Source organism: Sinohyriopsis cumingii, chromosome 12, assembly GCF_028554795.1.
Source record: "Sinohyriopsis cumingii isolate HCF-2022 chromosome 12, ASM2855479v2, whole genome shotgun sequence".
In the NCBI taxonomy this organism is placed as follows: Eukaryota; Metazoa; Mollusca; class Bivalvia; order Unionida; family Unionidae; genus Sinohyriopsis; species Sinohyriopsis cumingii.
In genome coordinates, this window is record NC_142972.1 from 55,148,030 (window position 1) to 55,166,156 (window position 18,127).

The following is an 18,127-nucleotide window of genomic DNA, read 5'->3' on the forward strand; positions in this document are numbered from 1 at the left end:
AGGACTTGTGTCTGTATTTCTATGACTATTGTGGGATTTAATTCGCATTACATAGTTTTTTTTTCTCACTTTGTATTCTAGGTAAATAATTGTTTATTTCATTATACAAAGATTGTGTTTTTTGCACTCTTTTTTGATACTTATTTTAAGAGCGTCATCATGTTTTGAAGGTTTTTAAGTTACATGTATTATTTCACATTCTAAGTATTATTATAATACTAACAATATTTTACACTGACATCTAAAGTGGAGATCTTTATTTCAAATCCTACCCAGGAGCAGTTCAACTCCTTGAGAAAGGATCAATTAATTCAGCTAGATGGAAAATATGATATTTAAGAGGCAATGGCGTCTTTAACGAAACGTGAAATATAAAACGTTTCGATCTAGCATTTGGTAGTAAAGAATTTTTTGTATACATCTGCTTTGGTTTTGATTGGGAAGTCTTCAAATAGTTCTAACTTACAAACTAAGGAATTGAAATTAACATTCAAGGATGAATCTGAGTAAAGAAAACTTGTGCTTCAAGAACGATAATTGCAGCTACAGAAAGAGAAAGAGGAGAAACAAATGCAATTTAGATACAGAAGAAAAAGAAAAACAACTGCAAATGCAACTGGAGAAACAAGATGGAATCAAACGCAAATGCATTTGCAGATATTGGAAAGAGACAGAGAAAGAGAAAAAGGCCAATACAAGTGCAAAATAAAAGGGAAATCACAAACGAATTGCAAATTAAATTAAATTAGGACTTGCAAGTGAAAAGAACGTCCCTCTTTAGGCACAAATTCAAGTTTTTATGTTATGAAAAATATTTGGTTAGTACTCCCTTTTAACCATAAGAAGTAGATGAATATTTTCTTCATTTTTGGTTGAAATTATGAAATGACCAAGAGAACATGGGACTCTATTATTACAAAGTTGCGCACTCGTTGGCAACGCTCGGGGCATCTATAGTTCCCTCTCAGCACAGTAATATGCTGATTATGATACTGTTAAGGCATGCATATTGGAAAGTTATGAGTTGGTACCTGAGGCATATCGACACAAGTTTAGGAACTATAAAAAATCTGGACAAACTCGTGTCAAATTTGCACGAGAAAAAGAGCAGGTATTTTATATGTGATGCTTAATTAAGAAAGGTGGTCAGGATTACGAAAATGTCAGGCAAGTCATATTAATTGAACAGTTCAATTATTGTACCGATAGTGACGTTGAGACATACCTTGATGAGCATAAGTTCGGAACTTTAGAAAATGCTGCTCGTACAGCTAACGTGTATTCATTTGCTCATAAAGATTCTTTTGTCATTAGGTCTTCTACTCAGCAAAGCTTTTGTTGAAAATTAATTCAGCCTAATAAGAGCACTTAAAACCTCAAACTGGCACAACCTAGAGAAATCAATGTGCTGTTAAGATTGATCAGAAATCCTTACCTTTTCCTATTTGTATGTAATGCAAGAAGAAAAGAAACGTTATTTTGTGTTTCTACAAATTGAAAAAATCTACAGAATGTATTCGAAATGCGCTTGATTCGAAGAGGTCAAGGTCACAGTCATGTAATGATAAAGATACATTTGTCGGGTCAAAGAAACCCCAGCCTGATTTCTGAATGTATTATGTAGAATTATGAACAATTCATGTTGGTCGGTTCTATATCACTCATAAGCGATTCGGCCAATTTTATCCATATTAAAATGTTAAGGGAAACATTAGCATCTAATAGTCTTTTATTATAGGTTACTTTTCCTTTTTCTAAGAATTTGTTTCTAGTAAGAGTGTTGGTCTTATTCAGGGAGTAGAGTGCGGATTTGTTAATGTTCCTATCCATTGTGTAAATTTGTCATCAGACTTAGCATCATGGCCCTTGACGGTCAGAACAGTGTAGTCTTTACCCATGGAAGGCATTATTTTATTACCAGGTAATAACCTAGCCGGAGACAAGGTTGTGGTTTATCCACTCGTAACGGACAAGCCTTGATTGGTTCAGAAAGTCGGTCAAGGCTATGTTTGAATTCCATATACCTGTCAGTAAGACGGACCTGATGGGATTTTTGAGTATGGCTGAATATTATCTGAAATTTCGTTCCAAATTATCCATAATTGCTGAACCATTCCCAAATTAATTGAGCAGGAAAACCAAGTTTCATTTGTCTCAAAAATGTCAGGATGCTTTCGATAAGTTAAAGGCCTAATTTAAGAGCTCCAAATGTCATTGATGTTGTGGTTGGTGCAGTATTGATTCAAGAAGACAAAGATGGTGTAGATCATACAGTGTGCTGTTTTTCTAAGAAATTAAATAAACATTAGAGAAATTATTCAACAATCAAGAATGAATGTTTGGCTTTGATACTGGTATTGCAACACTTTAGTTTATATTAGTTTAGCTCTTTCTCCAATTATTGTGTTTAGTGATCACAAACCCCTTAGTCTCATTGGAAAAATAAGTAAGAGATTGTTATGGTTGAGTTGGATGTTGCAGGAATATAAAATTGACATCAGGTACGTCAAGGGGAAAGACAATTTAATAGCAGATGTACTCTCACGTGTATATAAATATCATATTGTTTCAAGTATACTTTGTGTAATTCATAAGATTGTTTTCTTATCACATGCGTATTTGACTAATAGTTAAAAGAAAGCTTTCTCTCATAAATCTTTCTTTTTTGTTAAGTGTTATGTATATTTAAGTTGCATTATTTATTTTGCTAGCCTTCTTTAGAATTATTTTTATTTCATTATGTATTATTTTGATGTAACGTTGTACTTGTCCAAAATTAAGTTCATTTAATACTTGACCGGAAGTATTGATATTTGTATTATTCTGTACACAACCCGAACACAGCTAGAATAGTCCTTCTGTTTATGAGGTTTAAGATCAAGATCATGATTAATAGAAGTAAATATCTTTATTTGGGTCTGGGTTAAGGTTATTGTAATTCCCCCATCAATTTACCTGGTGTAGCGGACATTGGCCAGGTAATATATTATTATTTTAGTAGCAGACTTTCTAACAATAAATAATATTTTATTTGGAAACATTAAGATCTTCCTAGAATGGTATTTTCTATTAGGTTCATTTTCCTTAGAAAAGGCTAGTTGAGAGCTGAGGTAAGTTGAGGACTACATAATCTTGATTTTGTAGTAATTATTTATTCGTTTTTATGATCTAACATAATCATTTTGTATCAATTGTTGTGTTCAGTATTTAATTTGGGTTGGAATTTATTAATTCAAATTATTTCTTTTCTTCTCTGGAAATACAAAGGTGCTTTGGTATCATTCTTGGAAATAGAGACTTGCATTTATAGTGAAATCAAACATCTAATTATGTTACAACGATCCTACAAAGGACCATTGGTATTTTCGAGCCATCACAGACACATCGACAATTTCAGCGTTGGATTTAATTTGGATTTCCGCTAAAGTTTATTCAAGACTTTAAATTATTAGGACTTGTGTCTGTAATTCGGGATTTATTTCGCAATACTGTACGTTTTGTTTCCATTTTCTCCTTGTATGCAAGGGAAATACATTTTTGTTGAATTTTCAAAATCTTATTCCTTTCCATTCATATCTGCTACTTATTAGAAGAGAATAGACTCATAGCTTATTCAGAACAGGTTGGTATGTATTTAGCTTTTCATTGTTTTATTTAAGTTATTTTAATAGACTTTCCTTGAAAACTTTATAGCAACTCCTTAAACATAATGAATACATAAATTACAAAATACAAATTCACGAAACACACACAGATGCACACACAGACACACAGACACACACACACACATATATAGGTGTTAGGAATTCGACTTTGTTGACAAAGACTAGTAATTAGAAATCGCTTGAGACAGACAGTTAAACTTTAGTATGCTGAATCTTATGCAGATGTAGGTTAAAGGCTTAAAGAAGTTTCAATATGTTTCATCAAACTGAAGTTTAAGATTTGGACACGCAGAGGCATCAATGATAAAAGTGACATGAGTACCGTTACTTTCGCACTAGGGGTCATAACATATCTTTTATTGCAAAGCAGGAGAAAGCACTGCATAATGATACAGTAAACCAATGAGCAAAACTGCACAATTATGTTCATAGTTTTATTTGCATTAGAGGAAATAATATATTCCCAAGCCAACCATGGAGCTTGGCAATTAATTGTGTGCCAATATTAAGACGAGTTTTAGATTGTCCTCATGCCAAAATAAATTACATAAAGAATTCATAATTCTATTAGGGGTTTAAGTGTTTTCAGTGCGCATAAGATATAAATACAGACAGGTAGGTGATACGATAAACTCAGAAGCACGAACCAATCCCAGCCACGTGAAAAGATTTTGCAACCTACATAAACATCATGGATTGTTTTTAATACCATTCCAGTAGGTGGCCAAGAAGGGTAGATATAATGTATTGATGACTGTGTTGTCCTCTACATTAAATTATATTGTATGTGCACTAATTATTGTGTCCATACATGAAGATTATTTTCATTCGTAGCAAACGTGATTCACCTCTGTAAGCAAATGCAAATATGAATGATGCAATTATTTTAACATATTGCTAATTTAATACTCATCCATTGCATTGGGCTTGTATACATTATCTCTACTTTCTGATACCAGCCCGATGGTCCGTGCTTTCATAGCATACGTATTGATTTTCAGAAAGAATCCGTATGAACCATTAGACCTGTACACACCATTGTATTGTAAACAAGAACGAATGAACATCTGATTGCAATGAGCATCTGATTGCAATGAACATCTGATTGCAATGAATGATATTACCACTGCATGGTCTATCAGTCAGTAGCTTCTATTTAGATGTTCTTAATCCTGCAATATTTTGCAGTTTTGATATTCCCTGAAAAGGGTGACACGAGAGAGAAAACAAAATCAAACTGCTTTTCACTGTATACTTGAATGCTTAACTTACGTGCTTCCACATCGTAACAATTCATGTGAAATACTGCGTGTATAATCATCTAACATGCATATATCTATTACAAATGGAACTCATCCGTTACTTGGCAACACGCAAGCAAATACATCTCATAATAATCTAAAATATTACTGTTCATCTGGTTCATACATATATCCACAAAGGTCCGTTTGTACCGTTGTCTGTTTCTACATACGCGTGGAGACAATGTTATCGTATGAAAGGGCAAAAAGCCAGTTCGTGTTACTGAAATACACACTTGATAACACTCACTCAAGTAATGGCTGTTATTTGGATATGTCCTTGGGGGCCTAATGGCATGCTGTAAGTAAAGTTGATGTCATTATTGCACAAAGAGAATGCTTACAATAGACCATAACTATTTGTTTACAAAATCCAAATTGACGGTACGATATTTTCACATTTCAACTGATGAGGTAATTTTTAGTACAAACAATCACCACACTTAAGTGCCGCAAGAACAATTATTTCAAAAAAAAGAAAGAGTGTTTAATTTTCTTACTAAAAATTGTATGTGTGCGAGAGAGAGAATGAATGCTCTAGTGCAATGATTTATTTATAATCACAACTGAAGGATTTATTAACACTTAGTTTATCCATTTACTTAAACATTTTCATCTGGTATTCTAATACGTCTATCCTTTATACTGTTTACCAAGCAGTAAGGAGGTATGAACCTACTGTAAGTATCATGTAAACAACAGATAAAGAACACCGTTGGTTGGTGCTATATTTTTAAAACATCAATCACGCTTTTGAACCAAACACTCAAGGTACAAGCTACAACAGTACATACAAAAATCGAACAAAAAAGATTTTAACAAATGATCGTACGCATTACTGTATTTGAACAAGGGTCATCAGTATGAGTGATATTTATTTTTACCTCAAAATGTTTTGAAACAGTTCTTTCATTTCTTGCTCGTAATGTTATTAAAGTTTTTGTCGAGTAGTGCACAATTATTTATTAGTATTTCATTACAGTGATTTATTAAGACCATTTAGCATTTCGTCAGGAAATCCAGTAATCCACCACATCCGTTAGTAAAAGGAGTGGATATTTGCTTCATCCAAGTGAATAAAGGATATAGTTCATTAATTACGTGGAAAACCCAGAAATGTCAGGAGTGGAGACGCTACGAGTGAAAATACTTAACGTTTTTCATCAGGGAGATGAAACGCGTCCGCTATTCACTCTGAGCAAGCAAATTTACATTTTTATGGCGAGCAATATGGATAACATATTGACAGAAGATTTCTTACGATATCCAGCGCGCTAATGTCAGAGGTATACCGTTGATATGATGCTGTGGTTTGTGTACATTCGCACAGAAGATATAAGTAGTCATTTTAGCATAATTCTCTTTTCCAATTCAAGGTAAAATAGCTCATGAAAATGAAAACTTTGAAAGGCAGCTATATTGACCACTTTTGTCTTGACATAATTTAAACAGTTTGGTTATAATGCTATTAATATGTTGTCGGGCTACGAAAAGTATTAAGTTTTAAAATGTGTATGCTGTGATTGAGAAAGTCACTTATATGGCAAGATCAGGTTAACAAAAGGAAAACTTGTGAATGCAAGACAAGCTAACATTATGCTTTTATGTGATATTTAGGAAGAGCAAACATTATTGCTAAACTTAAGATTCATATTATTCATGTTCAGAAAGTTGTTTATTTTCATGCGATCTTGCTTACAACCATATGTTGTTACCAAATCTAGATGTATTAAGAGCGGGAGTCTTAAACTTCCCAAATGTTTAAAGTGTGAATGTTACTTTAATGGCATCAAAGTCCGATCAGATTGTTTGCATAAAAATCATATGCTACAAAATGCAATGGCCAAATGTTTAATGTTATATCCTCTATTGTGCTAAAACAAATTTGTTATTTACGTATCGATAGGCACCATACATACTAAGGTCAAGCAGATCATTTTCAACAACTAGTAACTTCATTCTTAAAGTGATTTAAAAGAAAATGAAACGGTTGTTAGAAACATGTATTTGATTTATTATTATATACATACCATTTGATTGCGTAGTACAAATTTCATATTGCTCATGCTTTTTCAATACATACGCAAGTAATCAATGAATCTTATATCAAAAAGGATAAAGCTAGTATACCAAGCAGAACGATCTGCGTCCATCTTGTTTGTACAAATTTTACATGCTAAATAAATACAGTTAAAATATATTTAGCAGTTTTAGTTCTTTTCTATTTATAAAATTCAGGTGTTTATTTGTTTGGAGGAGATCTTTAATTAAAATTATAGCAGTCGACAACAACAGTATTTATGAAAATACAATCCCGAAGATAATATAAACTGCATGGACTCCAATTTAAATATATATGTCGATCCCCTTGTGCATCTAATATTTTGTTATTGGTGTATCCAAAAGTTCCTTCTGGCCTTCAACATAATTTGCCGTTAGTGAAATCGTAATTAGAAGAGATATCAATAACAAAACAATTAACATTCGCCGTGGCTAATGAGTGCCAAAACATGTAAGTATATGCTACTTCCTAACCACTGAGTCTACTTTCAACAAAGCTAACACTATCCCAGTATGTACAGTTACATAAGATAACCCAACCTCAAACAGAACACATGTTGCAAATAATATTTAGGTAAGATTAACGTTGAATTTCAAACAACAAAAATGAACCCCTCGTGGACATCCGAACAAAGAATAACAAGCGGTGTTCAATGCCAAACAACAAATTATTTTGCCAAAGAAAATACATTTAGTAGCAGCAAAATAATAATGCTTCAAAATAAGGCAGCAATCAATACGATCAAAATATTTGATCAAAAGATTTCTTTGAACACATGCTGAACGCAAGAGTCAAAGAAACGTTAAAAACTCATACAAAATTCAATTTATCAAATTCAACATGCTCCATCCTTACGTTCAGTTTCACCACTGACAACCAGAACAAGGTAAACATATACTTTATATGCCAACATACAGTATAATCCATGACCACATAATGTATCAGGTTACATAATAAGTGAAATCGCAGTTGATTTCGAATCAAGTAGGAAGCCATTCAACACCACGATTGTTTTACTCTGTATTCTAACTTGAAACAACTGTACTGTCATTATCATAATAAACCTTTATCTTCTTCAAAAAGAAACATATTTTGCGTTTTATAGTTAAGATTATATTGCCATGAACTAAGTATCACATAGATGATAAACTAACAAGTTGTGTGAAACTAGAAAAAGAATGTAATTATCAAAATTATGAAATAAAAATTGAAGAGTAACATACAGTGTTAAAACACTGAATTCTATAAAAATGACTCTTAAAATATTTTTTAATGAAAAAGAGAATCGGAAAATCCGAACAAATTTAAGATCCCCTAATGTACTTGTCCGTCAACAGCCCTCATTTATCACAATGCAAAGTTTGATGCATGTCCTTCCCGTGGTTCGTTGATTCGTCCTCCACGAGTGATACAGGCCGCAATGTGTCGTTAAACCCCACAAAAGCAACAACTATTAATTCCCAAAAGAATCGAATGTTCTGATAACATGTCTGATCCTCGAATTCCCTGAACTGCTTTGAATAATGTTACAAAGTGTCTCAGGATATTATTGTAGTAAAATACGCACTTTTTAATCCATTAAATAATCTAAGCAAATGTTTCCAATCATATAATATCTAAACACATTACACAGTAAAGAAATCTGCAGACTTGATGTTACAACAAGAACATAAGAAAACAAAAATGCAACAATTGTCCAACTACGGATACTTTTAAACAAGCATAAAGGGGAAAAGACAGTTTGCTTCTACTTCTTACGTGACAGTTTGAAATTATCACACATTGTAAAAGAACCAGCTAACCTAATCCATTTAAATGGAAATAGTTTAATTCTTCTAAGAACCACATGACCTACCTATCCCATTGAAAATTACCGAAAGACATTGTAAACATTTTCCTAATATTATTAACGTGACCATTGCTATCTGTAGATCTTGTGAAAATCTATTCGTAAGTTCTCAAAATAGAATCTACGCAAAATTAGCGATAGATAATCACTACAATTTACTGCGATGAACCAAAATTACAAACATTATCGATATACATAAGACTTCTTCTCATAAAGAACAAAATAAATAAATAAAAAAAATAAAAGATCTATGCAATAAAGCTTTCAATTAAATATTAATCAAACAAAAAGATGATGATAAGAAAATTACAAACCAATGTTTTATTTATGTACAAAATGAATACAAAATGAAACAATATAGAATTTTGTACACATGAAAGTGCAGCTGCAATTAAATTCTATGTTCCCTTGATGTGCCTGATGTCGATATTGTCCTCTTGCAGAAATAAACTCCAACTCAACAGTCTCTGAGTTTATTTTTCATTTTATTGATGAAAGTATTAGGTTTGTGATAACTGAGTACTATAATAGGGGTCACTGAATTAATATACATCTGGAAGTGTTGTAAGGCAAATATCAAAGATAAAATCCCCTTCTCAGTAGTAGAATTATTTCTCTGGTGCTTATTTATTTTTTTCATTTGAGAAATAGCACACTGGATGATCCACACCACTTTCATAGTCACCAAACCAACAGGATATCTAAGGATCTATTTACTGTTCGAGAACAAGTGATTGTCGTTTGTCATCCTGATGGGAAATAATACAATGAGTGGTAAAAGAGGATTACGGCGAACAATATCGTTTCATTGATCAGAATCATGTCTAACGTGACCACATAAAAAGCATGTCCAATAAACGTGTCAGCCAAAGGAATAAGTTTCTGATAAATTCATTCCCAAGATCTATTTCTGCCATAGATCTAGCAACCGCACTAGGATGGTATTGATCAGGGATTTCATTTTCAATAGGATCAATGATATTGTCCAAACAAGACTTGTCAGTTGCAAGTGGAGTAACCACAACCTTATCTCAAGCTTCGTCCTTGCCTGACATCAAATAAACAATCTCGATGGGCAAAAAAATCAAAGTTGTCATAGGTTCTGAAACTAAGCTTGACAAATTTAGACAATCGCGTTGACACCATGAAATGAGCGTGGGGTTGTATATCAGTAAGGTTTTTGCGCTCTTCACATTAGAATGGACTTTTAGATCTCCTTAGTCGTGGCAAGACTTCAAGTGGACCTTCTTCTTACAAACCAACGCTACATGCCCTTAAAAGATTGCAATAGGATCCTTAATGTACGGCACTTATCTCTCAGGTGATAAAGATACTATATTTCGGTTTTTAAGTAGATAATTTCTTTGAATTTATGATACTTTAACATGTAGCAGGAATTGAAACGTAAAATATCCTGAAAATTCTACTAATTTAATATTTAATGAAAGTTGTAATACATCCAAAGCTTCTGTTTCTGAGAGTGAGCTTGTGTTTACCTTATAATACAAAGCCAGGAATGCAATACCTGCAGTCATCATCGTTTATGAAAATAGTATCCAAAAGTAATGTCTAATATTTTACTCGCTGAAAAGGCTACAAAATTAAGATACAGTTTGTTGATCAGTCTCACGATATTACCGATAAAACCGTTTAAATATGCTTGATACATTCCTCCAGTTGCAACAAATTGGTAGTTGTAGGTATAATTACAATCCGATTCCTACGACAATCATTTAACTACACTTCATACGTTTCTTTAGTCGGATCAAATTGGTTGTTGTATGTACAAGTATAAACGAAAGAATTAATTTCACTGATATGTCGGAAATTTACTCACGGTTCACCCATAGAGGTTATATTATTTTCTCCTTTAGTTCTATACATGAACATGTGGAATATTTGACTATTCTACTAAATGAAGCTTCTTGAGATCCAATTTATAACATAATACATTATTGTGAATGTATGTATTCACAATTAAACAGACAAACAGTTTTTAAGGTAAAGACATTGATTCCGTCTTTTTTCTTTCATTTTTAATGTGCGAGCACCTTTATAAGGTAGAAACTATTTGCGGTGCACACGTCTTCAGGACGAGATTACATTGCTTCAATAACAAGGCACGCGCCTTAGGAAATGGATAAAAAATTAAAACTATGGAGAAGTTGATAACCTTTAAACAAGGAAGACTAAAAAAATCCACATGACTCAACCCGGTTGGACTCGTTCAACTGCTTATCACATCGAAACAAATCTTGAGGGTTTCAGTTTTGTTTCCTGTTTGAGGTGGTGTTATGAATCAGACAAAGTATGGGAACTCGAGTTTTTTATAATATGCAAAACGGATGTATATTCGTACAAGTCAACGATCTCGCAAATAAAATACAAGATAAAAATAGTTTTTTATTGCATAAATAACATTATTTTGTACGTAAAAACCCACACCGTCATTTTCTTTCTTTCTGAGTGTTTTGTTCCACTTGCCGAACAAGAGATCGCGAGTTGCAAACTAGGAACATCACAACTTTGTATTTTTCTTTGCTACTTTTTTAATTTTTATCTTCGAACTTTCCCTTACGCTCGCGCATCGTAGATTTTATTTTTGTTTTACCTCTTTGTTTCTATGTTTAAACTTTCTTTCATTATTCTAGTTTTAGGACGTAAAGATTTATATAAATATTTACCACGACTCAATTTGTGTATTTGTACTTCAAATTAAGTATATCATCTTAAATAGTGTTTCCCATACTTATAACATTCGTGTATATATACTATATATATGTCATCTATGATCGCTTTCCATTCTTTTCCCATGCAAGCATATATAGAGAAACATGCTTACCATAAGAGCATTTTCTACGTCTTATTTCTCTTTCGATTTGTAATATGGATTAAAATACATGGATGCCTTCTGTTTAACATCTGTTTCTTCAGCATTTGGTTTTGAACATGGTAATAAAGGAAACTTTTTAATTTTCCATGGTATTTCTTCTTTTGTTGCCCTGTGATATCAAGCATATAAGTTCATGATAAACACCTGGTTTAGATCAAAACGCACTTTATTGTGCTTTTCAGCATTGTTGTTTTAATAAACTGGATCAAGTAAGTCACATTTATCCTTTCAAACAATAAGAAAATGATCCGTATGTTGTATTATGCAAAGATATGATCTAGACTGATCTGTAAAGATCGCTGAAAAAATGTGAATGTGACTTTCAACGTCACCGTAAAACTTTGGAAATTCCAAGTTGAACGCACTTCCTCATTAAAACATAAATTAGCTCAGTGACTGTACATGCTATTCATGATAATAGACTTATACAAACGGAAAGTTATGCATGACACGGTAGATCTATATCGGCGAACAGCTGAATAGGTAGCCAAAACGTGTTCTAAATATAGAGCTAGTAGTTATATGAACTGGGCCTCAAGCGGTAATTATATTGGCGCCCATATGTTAACACACGGGGGCTCTAAGGCCTCTCGAATCACGTTATATATGGTTCCACAAGGTTTAACATGGTTATGGGTTTATGTATCAAAATTTACAATTTCAAACGGTAAGAGTATTATATTAGCTGATGTATGTTCATGGTGACATAGTATCATTGGCTGAGTTGATATCAAGAGGTACGTGTAAGTATAGTTGACCGCAATCGGTAGAAATAAGCATAGCTTTATGTGTCTCTATGTGAACGCACTGAAAATGCAAGGTTCAACTGTTTAAATACTTTCCAAACACACAGCTTGCAATACAACTCCAACTTTTTGATTATTCAAGTACACCACATATACAATTCCTCACTCACATTTTGAATACTATCCAAACGCTTATTGAGGTCAACCGTAATTGAACGTGGGAAGAGCTTTAGACCATTAAAGAACTCATTCATACTATCCAATACATCTTATGCAGTGTCCCCACAACAACAATCGGAATAAAATGGTAAAATGAATAAGGATAATAAATCACACAATCATTCTATCCAGAACACAATGCATATCATCCAGCAGCCAATAAACGCAATCCAATATGCCTTAATATGTGCCTAAAATCTCACACCAAATATAAGAAGATAGGGATTTGCGAAAAAGAAGATTAAATCCAAAAAGCGTACTAACCATCAGATCACCTTTACCATCTTACATCCCGTTCACACTATTTAAAACTCCTTTATTAGTCGCCCCCAAACCAGGTATCAAAAGATACGTGTAGAGTGTAAACGAAGGAGATGAAATCGAACACATATTATTCATCACATCACTTCTACCTGCCAACACCACATACACACTCTCCACAATCCATTTTCCCCTTGCTGAATGGTGTGCTTTTGTGAGTGTGTGTTTACCCTTTTTTTGGATGATCAGGAAAAAGATATACAAATGATTTCTTTCCGGAATATTCCCGTGATGAAAACACAATGAAAATGTAACAATGCATCACAAAGAACCATTTTCGTCTTTCATTCACTGTCTGTGTCTCTTTTTACATATCTTCATCGGCATATGGTTTTACTTATCTTAACTTATTACCTGTTATCCGGATTTCTTTCATTTCTTGACGGAAATGGGTTTCTCTCTCTCTGAAGAACTTTCCTCTTCCTATTACTTTTTTTTACATTTTCTTCTCCTCTTTCTTAGGATAATCTTAAGACCATTGTCCTTTCTCTTGACAATGTTAACATGTATCTTGACTTTTTTCTCTGGCTTCTCCAGTCGTTCCTTTCTTTTAACGTTGTGAGAAATATGGAGCCCAATGTTCGTTCTGCTGTAAGAACTAGCAAGTATCTTGTATAGTATCACTGTGCAGAGGGAGCATACCGTTGTTTTATCTGAAGCCAGCATTCGTATCAGTCTTTCTAAATTTCATATGATAACAGAGGTCTGATGTGCTTAATCTCTGTCTTTCTTCTGTCTCTGTCTCGTTCTGTCTCTCGCTCTATATATATATGGCCCGCTGCGTGATAAGGTTAGTCAAATGAAATTTTGGAATAATGCTGTAACAATTGAGTTTGAAAATAGAAGAAAGTAAGATGATACTATAAGCCGTATCGTATATACGAGATGAAGTGTTAGCTGAAATCCATGCGAGTGATTATGAAGACGAGATGGGCGAACCTGAATCAATACTATCCAAGTCTACCGTAATATCAAGATAGACCAGATCCATCCCAAAATGATCGTTTAGTTGCCCCCGAAAATTATTAAACATTTGAGAGACAGAAAAAAGTAACATCCAGATAATTTAGAACCACTGCTTACACTTACACATTGAAATTTAAGTCTGAGTTCAATTTTGAAGTGCCTCCCCAGAAAGTAGGTTTCATCGTTGATATGTGGCATTCCTTGCTAGAGACTCTGAAACAACATTGCCTAGAGATGATGACGATTGCTTGAGACTCCCCATTCATTAGGACATTTTGAAATCGTCTGTCTGGATTGAGTTTAGCAAACCGGCTGAATTGACACCGCCTAAAGTCATCGGCAAAAGACGAATCATGTTTACCCCCCCCATTAGTAGTGTACGCACTTTGCAGTACCAAAAGAAGCAGCGTCTATTTTAACAACTTAGACGGTCAGACATGTTTTTTCCAGGGCGACATTTCAATGACGGAAAATACATTCCCGAGCTCTCCTTCCCACTAATGACAGTCAACCATTCAACTGTAGGGACCTTTATGGACCCACAGATTGAGGCCAAACTATCAGGGTTCCTTGAATCCATAAAAGCCTGGGGGAGGTGGCACCATCCCCTTCCCCAGGAACAACTAGCAGGCTGCGGTGCAGTCAGAAAAAAGTGGCACATGCACAGTTGTGCGAACGCTACTATAATTAAACTCAACAACAAAAAAAACGTCTATCATCTTCAAGCTTATTTCAATGCCATTTCAAGTATCACCGGATTTCTCAGATATATTATTATTATTATGAGAAATGTGACCAAGAGTTTTGCTGTCGTGACCAACTCATTCATTGCCGAGAGAGATATTGTGTTTATTAGCATCTATACCCTGCATTCCGGAAGGAAACGAACGAATTTATTGAACAGCTGGCGAGCGAACCTTTATCAGTGATGTGTGTTACGAATAGCATCGCATGATACAAGTTCAGCAACAGACAAATGCTTGCCAAATACTGACATTGTACTCCAACTGTGGAAATCTCGTTTGAACCAATAACGCCATGGCACATGTTTGTAAGGGAACGAAAAGTTGCATTTTTGTGAAAAAATCATAGACTCGAACATCGAAGCTACCACCTAAAACATCTACAGTGAACAGTAGATAAACTAAAATCTGAAGGAGAAACTAATTTCAAATGTATGCAAGAGACAAGTATTCACATCCATAATTACTCGTAGTGCATCGGGCTTGCGAGAAGTGCATCCAACAACCTATATTTTGCATCGTCCTCATTGTAGCAAGGTTCCAGGAGGACGTGAAAACGTCTTCCGAGGACAGCTAAAACCCTTCGTAATTTCACCGAATGGATCTTAAAATCGATGACATTTGGAGCTAAGAGGACATCCAACGTTACGGACACTGTCATCACTATGCTGCGGTGATGGCTCATAATTTCTCCAGATACGACGGACAATTTCTTCTGCAATACTATTCAGAGCATGGCGCGGAATGTCTCAAAGTGACCATTAACGAATTCAAGCTCATATATATGAAAGTAAGATAGGTACAAATTAAAGATTATAGGAATTATTTGGTCTTTCTTTTTAGGATAATGCCGAAAACGCTTGGAGTGACATATATATTCAACTAGTATTTTATACACTTTTTCCATACCGAAGCCAATCAACAGGTTGTCGTCCCGTATTTTTCTGATGCTCACTATTACCACCCAGACAATATGCACACCGATCAACGAGAAGATTTCTATTACACGCTTCTAACACGACTGATATTTAGTAAGAAATGTGAAAGTATTGCCAATCCAATATGGACATTTTACGCCGCTGCTGTTGAACATTTAGACAATTATTTCTGGAGTACGGAGATATCAGTCTTTTGAAGGATGCCTATACGACAGCAAAAGCGTATGGAGTATGGTACCGCAAGGAATTCATGCTTGAGGACAAACTATCCATCGCATGCTTTGAAACACACCCCTCTGTCAGCCGTCAGCCGTAGTTAATGTACCAAGGCTCAACGTTGGTTACATTTAGTGTGTGAAAGGGAAAGCAAATGGATCCAACATGCCAGAAATGGGGGAGGACAGAACATTGGAAGTCGTTTAGTATATGGTTAGGATTTAGAAGGCCACACGATCGTCTATGAATTACATTATATACATATATTGAAATATTTAGAATTAAGAGAGTATAGCTGGAAAGGGGGTTAGGTAAAATGCATTGAACTGAAACATTAATTTTTTTCTCGAAAAGTTTCATCTGATTTGCTTTTGGAACCGTTATTAAATTCACTTTACTACGCCTAGATATGCTACCAGATCAACATGTACAGCAATGAAACCTAGACTTTATGGAATAATATTTTGTTCTTAAACTAAATGATTTGAGAACAATGACTTATTCATTTGCTCAGCAATAATCATCTAGTCACCATGAAGTCGGCGACATGCATTTAAACTCTCTCTGACGAGTTGACGTTTGAGAAGGAGTTACGTACACTTATTTTAATTCGTTTACTTCTTCTTTTAAACAATAAAGAGTTATCAGCCTTCTGTAATTTTCACGTAAACAATCATACAATAGATGATAAACACTGATTGGGTTGCTAGTGATTAGGCTGATTGATTAGGCATTTAAAGAATGGAAATGGCTATAGAAATTATGAAATACGTGATTTATTAAGCATGCCTGTAAAATAAATCTCACACGAGTTACATTATTAACATGTACAAGTATTACCTAATTACTCATAGGCGACATGCATCAAAATAATCTTTGAGAAGAAGATTGTTTTGGGCCGGGAATCTCGGCATATAATGCAGCCTGCAATCTTTCCATGGTTGTGTTAGGGCGTGAAGTCCGTGTACCACGAGATGTACATATTTTTCGTTAAAAGAAAAAGAGGCTTGTCGAACATCCTTTTAATGAAAAATGTATACGAGTGGTTTATAATTAATACAGTATACATACTGTACATATATTATATTTATATCACATGCAAATACATGTGATTTCACTTTGAATGGCGTTTAAGATTGACTATAGGCAACTGTGTATTGTCATAGCGAATGAACTGCTCCATTCCTTACCAAGTGTATCAGCTACAAAATGCAGTAGGTGCCTTTTGTTGCTATTTAAAATCACCTTCGCAATTTTATAAGCTGATGGTTTTCTTTTTGAGTTTCGATTTTTTACATTGATAAAATCAATATAAGACACATTTATCATTTAAAATTGCAAGATGGTATTAATGAAGAAAGTAGAGCACTACAAATACATGATTAGCCCAATCACTGACATGTACGATCACACCTTCACGGACCAGCGTATGGAAATTAGTGTGGAATAGAAACCAAAAGAAATGATGAAAAAACAAGAGGTAATTAAAATATTTTAATGTATTTATAGTCGATCTAAATAATCATTTTGCTTTAATAACAGTACTAACGACATAAACTCTCTCTGTCTCTCAATCTCCCTTTGGTAGGCTTGAATCAACTTATACCATCATTCGTAAGTCCAGCGGCATCTTGGGATGACTCGAACGAAAATCCTCCTGTTAGTTCGTCTTTTCACAGATTTTCGCCCGTATCTTGCTAATATAGTCCAGTGAGAGAGAGAGAGAGAGAGAGAGAGAGAGAGAGCGAGAGCGATATTTTAGAACATTATAATAGGTTTAAAAAGAACAACAACTAGACATTAGATACACAACAGTAGGGAACGTTCCGGTGGACGAGTGGTTAGTGCTTCCGCGTCGGACGCGGGAGGTCGCGGGTTCTATCCCCGGCCGAATCATACCAAAGACATATAAAAATTGTACTGCTGCCTCGCTAGGCGCGCATCATTAAGAGGTTAGTGTTAGGACTGGTCGGCCTGGTGTCAGCATAATATGACTGGCGGGGGACATCGTGCTAGTAGAAGTATACCATCATTTATAACATAACCTTGTGACGTAATAAGTGGTTAATTCAGAATGTACACTCATTTTCTTTTGAACTAAACTAAGAGGTGACGGATGAAAAAGAGGGAAAGAGGGACCTGGGTATTTTTTCTCAAACAACGGCAGGATTTAGTATGAAAGCGTCGAGGTTTTGTGTTTGAATGGGA

The 18,127-nt window shown here is 34.4% G+C and overlaps 1 protein-coding gene across 1 annotated transcript in view; it reads right to left on the bottom strand.

Moving 5' to 3' along the window:
* LOC149786489 (uncharacterized) overlaps positions 1–12,041 on the bottom strand; it is a 72,421-nt gene extending 60,380 nt beyond the window's left edge. Inside the window, exon 1 of the mRNA XM_089976952.1 lies at positions 11,720–12,041. The gene's annotated coding sequence lies outside the window, so the exon portion shown is untranslated. The remainder of the gene's footprint in view (positions 1–11,719) is intronic.
* Positions 12,042–18,127: the final 6,086 nt, after the last annotated feature.